A 12,611-nucleotide genomic window follows, 5' to 3' on the forward strand; every position below is an offset into this window, starting at 1 on the left:
AAGAAAACACAGACCAAGGAAAAAACTGAGGGAAAGAAATAAAGTAAAAAATAGTATACTTTGACCTCTACTCAGACTTCATTAGTTCTTTCTCTGGAGTTGTATAGCATTTTTCATCATAAGCCCTTCGAAATTGTCTTAGGTCATTGCAGAGCTGAGAATAGCTAAGTAATTCACAGTTGATCCTCATATAACATTGCTGTTACAATGTATCGCATTCTCTTGTTCTGTTCACTCCACTTTGCATCCCTTCATGTAAGTCTTTGCAGGTTTTTCTGAAATCATCCTGCTTCCCATTTCTTATAACACAATAGTATTCCATTATAATCGTATACCACAACTTATTCAGCTATTTTCCAGTTGATAGATATCCCCTCAATTTTGAACTTCTTAATGGATACGATTTTGGACAGATCACTCAACTTTCTTGGTTTCTCATCTGTAAAATGATGAGATTGAATCTGGTGGTCTTCAGGACCCCTGCCAGCTCCAGATCTGTGACTCAATGAAATTTAGGTCACAATCTCATATAACTTCAGTTTTCATTCTCTGTAAAATTACATTTGTAATGCTTCAGGACGTGGTTGTAAGAATCAAACAAGAGGTTGTCAAAAATACTTCTGTAGTGCTGCAGTTTTTTGAGTGGGGAATGGATTTAATTTCCTGTGTTATTTTTTGGGTATTTCATACCCAGTCACTATTTTAGGGTTCCTTGAATTCATCTGAAGCCCTTAAATGTTCTATGGCCCAGTTTAGTTTGGAAAGCAGTATTCTGTGTTGAAATGAATTCTTACAGATATAATTTCTGTGGTCCTTTTAATGCTACCCGATACCCCACTGTGACTTTGACATTTTTTAAAATCCCTTTTACTCATCATCTGATGGAGTATCCGGTCTTGAAGAACTGGACCTAGACCTGATGTGACCCTTCTCAGGTTGGAAATCCAGACGTTCTTTAGTAAGAGAAAACAAAGCTAGCTATCAGAGTTGCTAGGTATGTGATAACTAAATTATTCAGGAAGGTAGGTTTGGGTAAGAGTGAATGGATAAGATAAGGGGGGAACAGTTGTTAAACAGCTACCCTTTGTGTCTTTTGAAAAGAGGACTTGTCTGCCTGACCCTAGGAATCAGTGTGCTCTAGAGGTTTTCGAAGCTGAGAGCCAAGTGTGGCAGGATAATGGCACACTTTTTTATCTGTTCCCAAATAAGACATCTAAGCAGAGGTGATCTGTCTGAGGCATTGCCAGGGAGCTAGACTCGATGTTAGCTCTTGTTTGCTGCAGCCTATCTATTTCCTCAGTGCACTGCCTTTGAGTCATTGGAGATCAATCCTAAGTAAGATCAATTGCATGCATGATTCTTCCTGTCATTAAAATATTCTGAGACTCATATCATAAAACTGCCCTGTAGTAATGTAGAGGGGTCATTTGGGAGTTGGCAGATGGATTATGTGTGACCTACCTTAAGAAAACCGTATATACAGAGTCATAGAAGCTTAAAGCTAGAAGGAAATCCTATGTCATCTCTTCCAACACCTTCAGCTTTACAAGTAAGGAAATTAGTCTACAAAGGTTGTGACTTGACCACAGACTCATTTTATCAAAATTGTTGGCAAAACTACAATTCGGACCCAAGTTTCCTCATTTCCAGTTCACTTAATCCAACCTTATTTTACAAATAAATAGACTGAGCACCATAAAGGTTAAATGACTTGCCTGTTATCCCACAGCTGGTAAGATAGTGAGGTTTTTTTTGGATTGTTTTTGTTACAGTATGCTGCTTTAAATAAGTAAACCTCAGAATAGGATTCTGATTTACAAAAGGTTTTGCCACACATGTCATGCTGTATGTACCAAGGATACTCCGATTGACTATATCTAATGACTTAGATATAGAGTGACATCATAAATAAAAGGAGCAAGGAAGAACTTGCCTCTCAAATCTATGGATAGGGAAAGAGTTCAAGACCAAACACGAGAGAGGATCACAGAAAATAAGATGGACAATTTTGATTAGACATGAAATTAAAAAATTTTTTGCACAAGCAAACCAAATGTAAGTTAATGTTGTGGCTGGAACTCTGAATTGGTCCAGCCATTCTGGGAAGCATTAGGAACTATGCCCCAAAAGTTAATAAACTCTTCATACCTTTCAGTCTAGTGGTAACAATATTAGGTCTATACTCTAAAGAAATAAAAGAAAGGGGAAAGGCCCCCTTATGTACAAAAATATTTATGACAGCTTTTTTTTTTTTTTAAAGTGCCAAAGAATAGGAAACTGAGTAGGTGCCCATCAGTTGAGGAATGACTGAATAAGTTATGGCATGCAAATGTGATAGAATACTATTGTTCTATAAGCGATGTTGAGGGACATGTTTTCTTAGAAACCTGGGAAGATTAGAACTGATGCAGAGTGAAGTAAACAGAACCAGGAGAAAAATTTGTACAATAACAACAATGTTGTAAAGAGAAACAACTGTAGAAGACTTTAGGACTCTTATTGACACAGTAACCAACCACAGTTTGAGAGGATGCATGATGAAACATGCTACTCAGCATATGACAGAGAGGCAGTGGACTCAGTGCAGATTGGGCTGTGTATGTTTTTTGGGACATCATGCATGGGAGTATTTGGCTTGTTTGGCTATGCATATTTGTAAAAAGCTTTTTGTTTTTCTTTCTCTATTGGGATGGAAGGGAGAGAAGGCTAATTTTTGTTGATTAAAAAAAATCTCATTTTTAAAAAAAGATCCTCAAAAAGTGCTACTGTAACTGTAGACTTTTTCTAATGCACCATGAATATGATGTAATTAATTAAAAAAGAATATACAGCTTTTCTGAAAATCATTGCTTGCATAAAGTGAATTATAGTTGTAGTAAGATGGTCGTGGTCTGCCAGGATCAATAAGCTGGAATGGAAGGAGTGTTTCCCTAGTAGCCAGGAGCCCTGGCCTCTAGTTCTGCCTCTGTTCTAGACTAGTGATCCTGAGCTCACAGGATTTAGAGGTAGAGGAGTCCTTAGCAAACATCTAGGACAACGACTTCATATTACAGATGAGGAAACTGAGTAATTGTTGGATTTTGTAGTAATTGCTGGAGCTGGAATTTGAACTGAGCTCCCTTGACTGCCAATTCTCTATCCTTGTTTTTTTTTTCTTTTTTTCCCATCTAAGTGCTTATATTCTTTATTAATTCTCTCTTTTCTTTATTTTTCATTTCCACAATGATTTATTGACCAACTACCAAAAAGGAGCTTTAGAAAATAACTGGTCCAACTTCATATTAAAAATGAGGAAACTAAGACCCTAACAAGGGAAGTGATTTGCCATAGATCTCAAAGTGCTTTTAATTTTAATATATCTTTACTTCATGATTATTTCTAACTCCCCATCAGTTCTTTTTTTTATTAAATTATTTTATTTGTTTTCAGTGTTCTGCAGTCACTTCCATATATCTTAGATTTTTTCCCCAATCTCCCCACTCCCTCCCTGAGATGGCATACAATTTTATATAGGTTATACACATACATTCCTATTAAATACATTTTCACCTTAGTCATGTTGCATAGAAGAATTAAAATGAATGGGAGAAATCATAAAACAAAACAAAACATAATACAGAAGAAAATGGTCTGCTTCATTCTGCGATCAAATAGTTCTTTCTCTGGATATGGAAGACATTTTGCCTCTAGAGTCCATTGGGAATTTTTTAAGTCCTTGCATTGCAATGATGTACTAAGTCTACCAGAAAAATTCTTCACACACTGTGGTTGTTGCTGTGTACAAAGTTCTCCTGGTTCTGCTCCTTTCACTCAGCATCAGATCATGTAAGTCTTTCCAGGCCTCTCTGAAGTCTTCTGTTCATCATTTCTTACAGCACAATAGTATTCCATTACATTCATATACCACAGTTTATTCAGCCATGCCCCAGTTGATGGGCATACCCTTGATTTCCAGGTTTTGACCACCACAAAGAGAGCTGCTATAAATATTTTTATACATGTGGGACCCTTCCCCATTTTTATGATCTCTTGGGGATACAGTCCTAGAAGTGATATTTCTGGGTCAAAGAGTATGTACATATTTGTAGTCCTTTGGGCATAGTTCCAAATTGCTCTCCCGAATGGTTGGATCAGCTCACAGCTCCACCAACAATGAATTAGTGTTCCAACTCTCCCACATCTTCTCCAGCATTTATCATCTTCCTGTTTTGTCATGTTAGCTAATCTGATAGGTGTGATGTGGTACCTCAGAGTTGTTTTAATTTGCATCTCTAATCAGTAATGATTTAGAGCATTTTTTCATATGACTATAGATAGCTTTAATTTCTTCCTCTGAAAACTGCCTGTTCATATCCTTTGACTATTTATCAATTGGGGAATGACTTGTATTCTTGTACATTTGACATATATATTTAGAAATGAGGCCTTTATCAGAGAGACTAGTTGCAGAAATTCCCAGTGTTCTGCTTCCCTCCTTATCTTGGTTGCATTGGGTTTGTTTGTGGAAAAACTTTTCAATTTAATGTAATGAAAATTATCCATTTTGTACTTCATAATATTTTGTTTAGTCAAAAATTTCTCCATTCTCCATAAATCTAATACTATTGTTGCTCCCCTAATTTATTTATAGTATCAATCTTTATACCTAGATCATGTACCCATTTGGACTTTATTCTTGTGTATGGTGTTAGGCATTGGTCTATGCTCAGTTTCCACCACACTGTTATCCAGTTTTCCCAGCAATTCTTGTCAAACAGTGAGTTCTTATCCCAGAAGCTGGGGTCCTTGAGTTTATCAAACAATAGATTGCTGTATTCATTGACTACTGTGCCTTGAGTACTTAACCTATTCTACTGGTCTACCCCTCTGTTTCTTAGCCAGTACCAAGTGGTTTTGATGATTGCTGCTTTATAATACAATTTGAGATCTGGTAGGGCTAGGCCAGTTTCCCTAGCATTTCTTTTAATTAGTTCCCTTGATATTCTGGACCTTTTGTTCTTGTTTTCTATCCTAGGCTGCCTGGCAACATCTTCATCATAAAGTTTGTATTTATTGTTTTCTCCTAGGATTTAGCCTGAATCCATCTGGTGCCTTCCTGATCTGATATTCTGACCCTGAGGTCTTATGTATCAAGCTTGTAGCAGGACTGGGAGAGTATATTTAATACCTGAGTGACTTTCACTTGGGAGCTCTCCCTTCTTTGTTTTGTCTTTGCTCTGACAAGCTCTCCCTTTAAAACACAGATCAGCAAACATAAGAAATGCTCGTGGTGTCTACGTCTGCAGAAGGCCAGGAACGCTGGCCCCTGAAGTGCTTCTCTGGAGTGTTGGAGCTATTAAAAACATGCCCAGGTCTTCTGTGTGATGGGCAGCCACCATGAACATGAGTAGCTATATGGATGGTGAGCCTGCAGGATGAAAGGCCATACGAGAGGGAGACTTTTGGCCTGAGGAAGCGACTCGTGGAGATGGTTGCATGTTTATACTGCATGCCTGAGATCTTTGCTATTTCCTACAGCCACAGGCTGAACTGGTATCCTCACTTCAGAGAGGAACAAATTGAGATGGAAGCTAAGCAACCTTTGTTTCTTGTACCTTGAGCCATAATATAACATCCCTGACCCTGTTCCAAAGTTACCCTTAGGTCATCTTTAGAATTGAGGAGCTGCAAAGGCTGCTCTTGCAAAGGCTGCTCACTGCCTTGGCTCTGTCTTCTCTTACTACTAGGACTGTAGCTGTCCTGCCCTCCCTGCTTCCCTTCATTCCTTTAGTTTTTCCTCAGCATTTTTACCTGTTCTTCCACTGAATTTCTATTCTGATGCCTCATTGTGTTGTATAGGTGATCCCAACTTCTTTAAGGCACTGGGCAGGCCCTGGCATTTTCTATCAAGGGGGAAAGTTTTAAGTATGGGCCTGGCAACAGACTGCCTGTTGGTCACCTCAGGACCACATTAACTAAGTCCAAAAACTGATTGAATGTTCCCTGTGAGACAGTCTGAAGAGCTATTGTGACTTTGGCAGCAGGGAGAAAGTCCTCCCTTCCTCCCTCTCTCTCTTCCTTTCTTCCTTCTTCCCTCCCTCAAGTGTGGGTTCCTGCCTCTCAGTGAGGAATAATTGGCAGCATGGCAGTGCTAGATGCCTTGGATAGGGAGCCACCAGAGATGAACTTTGCTTATCTTACATTTTTGCCTCTGACTGGCCTTCCTATCAGACACTCTTCCTAAGCATGATTATGGTCACAAGGGATTACTTGGTCTTTCTCTTTGTGCCTATTTAAAATTACATTTGTCTCCTCAAAGGTAGAAAAAAGAGGTAAGACAGAGGTGGTTTTCCTTTCCCCATTATCTTCTCTTTTCATTTTGGGCCCCTTCTGCCTGGCTTGGCATTGGCAGGCCAGTTTTATGGAGATTCTCAAAATTATGGGGCCTTTCTCCTTAACGAGCTGTGTGACCTGTGCTGATGGTGGCCTTAGCCCTTACTCATTGTCTCATTTGTAGGCAGTCTGCTATTTTCTTTTTTTAAGCATTCACTTATATAAGATTTTGAGTTCCAAAATTTTTTGGCCCTCCCTCCCTGCCCCCCCTCTTCCCCAAGATGATGAGCAGTCTGATATAGGTTATACATATACAATCATGTTAAACATATTTCCTCTGTGCTATTTTCATAACTTTTGTATTAGATAAGAAAATCAATAAACAAACCATTGGCAGTTAAAGGATGCTTATCATCTGTCATGTTCTGTATTTCACAGGCTTTTTTTGTAACTTTATTTTTCTGAGGTATTTTTCATCTCCCTTTGAAGAAACCAAAGTGATTAGACAGCTGTCTGACTCTCTTTTGCTTTTTCATGGCAAACACATTTTTACCACAAGTCTCTGCAGTTCAGACTCTAATCTTAGAACAAGTTCATTTAGAAATGGGCCAGTTCCTCTGCAGATCTGCTCCAGTGCAAAGAGACATTTAATCTCACTGGACCTCAGTATCCTCATTGGTAAAATGAGAAGATTGGATTGGATCCCTTCTACTAAAATTATCTAAACTTTAACTACTGTGATGCCCAACAAAACTTAATTTAGAGACTTTAAAACCAATTTTAAGAAACCAAATGGAGGGGGGAGTCAAGATGGAGAGTAGAAAGACAGACCTGTAGAAGCTCCCCCACATAACCCATAAAATACCTGTAAAAAATGATTCTAAACAAATCCTACAGCAGCAGAAGCCACAAAACAACAGAGTGAAAGAGATTTCCAGCCCACAACAACCTGGAAGGCCAACAGGAAAGGTCTCTTGCACCTGGTGCAGAGCAGAGCGCAGTTCAGCGTGGGCTGAGTGGTGCAGCAGCGACAGGACCCAGAACAGGCTTCAGAGTGCCAGCAACAGCAGCTGCAGTGCCCTGATTGCTCAACCCACAAACACCACAGACAGCTTCAAAGGTCAGTGGGAAGGCTCCTTCACCCAGGAGAAGGGAACACAGTCTGGACCTCTGGCTTCTGCCTAAAGCCTCTGGGGGAATTAAGTGACTGATCTGAATCTCAGCCCTGAATGGCAACCCTGGGGTGAGGAGGAGTAACACTGGTGTGGTGGAGCTGGAGGCAGTTGTGGAGACAGAATTCTACTCTCAGATTCTGGGCAGAAAAGTTTTTAGTTGCTCCCAGACCAGTGTGCAGGCTAGGAGAGGAGTAAACTCCTCTCCCTTGATTGTGCCACCCTCGGAGGAACTGAGAACTTACAGGACCCCAGAGTATACCCTCCTCTTGACAAAGAACTCAAAAGTCAAGTAACTAGCTGGGAAAATGTCCAAAAAAGGGAAAAAAATAAGACCATGGAAGGTTACTTTCTTGGTGAACAGGTATTTTCTTCCATCCTTTCAGATGAGGAAGAACAAGGCATACCATCAGAGGAAGTCAAGGCTTCTAAAACCTCCAAAATAAATATGCAATGGTCTCAGGTCATTGAAGAGCTCAGAAATGATTTTGAAAATCAAGTAAGAGAGGTGGAGGAAAAATTGGAAAGAGAAATGAGAGTGATGCAAGAAAATCATGAAAAGTGAGTCAACAGTTTGCTAAAAGAGATCCAAAAAAATGCTGAAGAAAATATCACGTTCAAAAATAGGCTAACTCAATTGGCAAAGGAGGTCCCAAAAGCCAATGAGGAGAAGAATGCTTTAAAAAGCAGAATTAGTCAAATGGAAAAGGAGGTTCAAAAGCTCACTGAAGAAAATAGTTCTTTAAAAATTAGAATGGAGCAGATGGAAACTAATAACTTTATGAGAAACTAAGAAATTACAAAACAAAACCAAAAGAATGAAAAATAGAAGAAAATGTGAAATATCTCATTGGAAAAACAACTGACCTGGAAAATAGATCCAGGAGAGACAATTTAAAAATTATGGGTCTACCTGAAAGCCATGATCAAAAATATAGCCTAGATATCATCTTTCATGAAACTGTCAAGGAAAACTGCCCTGATATTCTAGAACCAGAGGGCAAAATAAATATTGAAAGAATCTACCAATCGCCTTCTTAGAGTTCCAAAAAGAGAAACTCCTAGGAATATTGTAGCCAAATTTCAGAGTTCCCAGGTCAAGGAGAAAATGCTGTAAGCAGCTGGAAAGGAACAATTGGAGTATTGTGGAAATACAATCAGGATAGCACAAGGCCTAGCAACTTATATATTAAGTGATCAAAGGACTTGGAATATAATATTCCAGAGGTCAAAGGAATTGGGACTAAAACCAAGAATCACCTACCCAGGAAAACTGAGTATAATACTTCAGAGGAACAAATGGTCATTCAATGAAATAGAGGACTTTCAAGCATTCCTGATAAAAAGATCAGAGCTGAATAGAAAATTTGGCTTTCAAGCACAAGAATCAAGAGAAGCATGAAAAGGTAAACAGGAAAGAGATATCATAAGAGACTTTCTAAAGTTGAACTGTTTACATTCCTACATGGAAAGATAATATTTGTAACTCTTGAGATTTTTCTCAGTTATCTGGGTAGTTGGAGGAATTATACACACATACATACACTCACACACACACATATAGACAGAGAGCATAGGGTGAGTTGAATAAGAAGGGATGATATCTAAAAAAATAAGATTAAGGGATGAGAGGAATATATTGAGAGGAGAAAGGGAGAAATGGAATGGGGCAAATTTTCTCTCATAAAAGAGGCAAGAAAAAGCTTTTTCAGTGGAAGAAAGAAGGGAAGAGGTGAGAGGGAAAAAAGCGAAGCTTACTGTCTTCACGTTTGGCTTAAGGAAGGAATAACATGCACACTCAATTTGGTATGAAAATCTATCTTACACTACAGGAAAGTAGGGGAGAAAGGGGCAAGTGGGGTGGGGGGAATGACAGAAGGGAGGGCAAATGGGAGAAGGGAGTAATTAGAAGTAAACACTTTTCGGGAGGGACAAGGTCAGAAGAGAGAATAGAATAAATGAGGGGCAGGATGTGTGTTCATCCTTCATTGCTGAAGAAGACCACGCCATCACAGAAATGATGCCATGACTTGCACTTGACTTTGTTTTGAGTGAGGGACGGCTGTGCAGGTCACCAGCCTCACTTCTCCTCCAGAGCCATCTGAATCCAGTGACCAGATATTCATCAGGATGACTGGAGATGACCCAGGATGAGGCAGTTGGGGTTAAATGACTTGTCCAAGGTCACACAGCTAGTGAGTGTCAAGTGTCTGAGGTAAGATTTGAACTCAGGTCCTCCTGACTCCTGCACTGCTCTATCCATGGCACCACCTAGCGAGGGGCAGTATAGGATGGAGGGAAATATAGTTAGTCTTACACAACATGACTATGATGGAAGTCTTTTGCAAAACTACACATATATAGCCTATATTGAATTGCTTGCCTTCTCAGTGGGGATGGGTGGGGAGGGAGGTAGGGAGAGAAGCTGGAACTCAAAGTATTAGGAACGAATGTTGAGAATTGTTTTTGCATACAACTGAGAAATAAGAAACACAGGTAATGGGGTATAGAAAGTATCTTGCCCTACAAGAAAAGAGAGAAGATGGGTATAAGGGAAGGGAGAGGTGTGATGGAAGGGAGGGCAGATTAGGGGAAGGGGTAATCAGAATGCAAAGTGTTATGGGTTGGGGGAGGGGAGACATTGGGAGAAAATGTGGAACTCAACATTTTGTGGAAATGAATGTTGAAAACTAAAAATAAATAAATAAACATAAAAAAAAAAAAGAAATCAAATGAACCAGCATGTGAAAGTCATTTATTGAGTGAATGTGGTTAAAAAAATTGTGAAGCCTCAGTTTAGGAAGTTTTAAAACCCCACATGTACAAAATTTAAGTGGTTTTTGAATGGGTCATTTTGAACTTTTATTATTAACCTTTATTTTTTCCTTAAAAATTTTAAGCTCCAATCAGACTCTTCTCTTTACTTGATCTTGTTCTAGCTGCCTTTTTGCATTGGCCTTTAACACATATATGGATTAGAGCATGCTTTCCTTCTCATTTATGGAGGTCAGCATGGCCCAGTATTATGATGAATTTAAATAAGAATCCCAAGAAAAATATTCTGAAACCTCAAGCCTGTCTAGAATTTCATTTTGATTTTTGCCAAAATAGAATAAAGGAATATATTCCATTTCCTGCCACTGTCCAGTATATCCTTAAACTGAAATACCTGTTCAGCAGTGTAAGATCCTTGATATAGGACTTACTTGGAAATTAGCCATCAAACTTAATCATCCATTTATTTTTACTGGATTTTTTTCTTTTAATAAAGCAAATTCTTCTTATGATCATATACTTGTTTGGTGCTGAGTGAGGACATTTTATCTGGGTATCTGTGTGTTTAATTCACTTGATATGCAGTACCTGTTGTATGATGCATAGACCTTGAATTTCTATGTTCTGTCCATTTTGCCTGCTGTATGCACCCTTGGCATGTCAGATTTCTCATTCGCTGTTAACATGCCACCTTAAAGACCCTCTTAGGGGCTGTTGTCATGTTTATGCTATTTCAAAGTAAATGACCATCTTTTAAAGTGACTTGTCTAAATGTAATTTGATGGAGACTAGTTATGAAACTGACATTTTTCAGTAGACTTGATTTGCATAATTATAATTTTTTTATTTCCTTTGCAGATTTCCCCCCTCTGAGGTGTTGTATATGTTCAGAAGAGTATAATGAACTCCTCCAAAGAATAAAAATCACCTTTTCTTCTCTCCATGAGCTGTGCTTGGTTAGGCCCCCAGAGAAAGGTTCAGGCAGCCTCTTCTCTCCTCGGCAAAGCCATCTAGTCCAGGCCTGACTCTGCTGCTCACATGGCTAGTATTTACATTGTAATCTGTCTCTTGCTGTCAGGTACAGCTGTTGCAACTTAAACACAAGACAGTTGCTATGGAGATGGTTGGATAGAAATAGGTCAGGTTAAAGGCATTTTTTTTTTTTTTTTGCTATGAGGAGGAGTGTCATAATTCTGGGATTTGTCTTATTTGACTGGGAAGATGTAGGTATACAGAAAAATTTCTTATCAGTTTTTGGGTGAAATTCATCCTAAAACATACTTTGTTTATATATATCATAAATAAACAGACCTAAAGATTATTCTTGGCCCAGGGTATTAAAGAAAAGTTAATAGTGTCACATGTAGCAAGAATGGAATTTTAATCTGAGATCAATTTGTGCTGCTCAAATGTTAGTTGGGTACAAAGTGCTAATGGTTGCTTAGAGAAACACCATGTTTTGATAGAAAGCACTGGACTAGGCATAATGATTCCTCCCCTTGCTGTTGTCTCCAACACTGACTCAGATCAGTTTTCCCATCTGTGAAATGGGGATTATCACATTTCCCCCTAACCCTGACCAGTATGGTGGTGTCTGTGTCCCTTTCTAGAAGGAGGGAGAACTTTGGAGGTTGAGAAAAAGTGGTGCTCAGTATCTTCCTTCTCCGGGTTGCTGTAGCTGAGGGGTTGCCCTGGACAAGTCTATTAAAGTCTTTGGGGTCTGGTTTCCTCACCTACAAAATGAAGGAGTTGAATTAGGCCAGGCCTTTCATGTGCCTGGACCCCTTTGGCAGTCTGGTGAAGCCTATTGACCCCTTCTCAAAATGATGCTTTTAAATGCTTAAAATAAAATACAGAAGATTATAAAGGATACCAATTATATTGAATATAATTATCAAAAATGTGTTTAAAAAATTCATGGCCTGCATATTGAGAGCCCCTATATTAGAAACTTTATAGGAGTCTCTGTGAATTCTGATATTCTCCAATTCTGGGTATGAATCAAATCAGTAAACGCATTTATTTAGTGCTTTTTGTATGCTGAGCTCTGAGGTTATGAAAAACAAGATGAGAAACACTTGAGGTTCCCCAGGACCTCTTTATACAGGTACAGCATCCTCTTACAAAAAGAGATGCTTTTGAACCCTTTGCACAAAATATCCGTGGGGTTAGGATAATGTTGAAATAAATAATCTTCGTGAGAGTCCTTGGGAAGCCTGTGTTTCATATCATTCCTCAGAATGTATTTGTCATGACTCTCATTTGACTTGACAGTTTCTGGGTGTTCAGAATGAGGGTAGTTCAGGGGTAGGGAACCAGTCTCTGGCTTTAAGGCCAAATTTGGCTCTTTGG

General features: G+C 39.0%; 1 protein-coding gene and 1 long non-coding RNA gene across 4 annotated transcripts in view; both read left to right on the top strand.

The window, feature by feature from the left end:
* The window catches only part of SUMF1 (sulfatase modifying factor 1), a 114,074-nt gene that overhangs the window by 20,643 nt on the left and 80,820 nt on the right, over positions 1-12,611 (top strand). The gene's annotated exons all lie outside the window — the stretch shown is intronic.
* Positions 7,111-7,994, top strand: LOC140497540 (uncharacterized). The gene is made up of 2 exons (XR_011964722.1): positions 7,111-7,432; positions 7,871-7,994. It is a non-coding gene; the product is annotated as an uncharacterized lncRNA (long non-coding RNA).

The sequence above is a fragment of the Notamacropus eugenii genome, chromosome 3 (genome assembly GCF_028372415.1).
Source record: "Notamacropus eugenii isolate mMacEug1 chromosome 3, mMacEug1.pri_v2, whole genome shotgun sequence".
Taxonomy (NCBI): Eukaryota; Metazoa; Chordata; class Mammalia; order Diprotodontia; family Macropodidae; genus Notamacropus; species Notamacropus eugenii.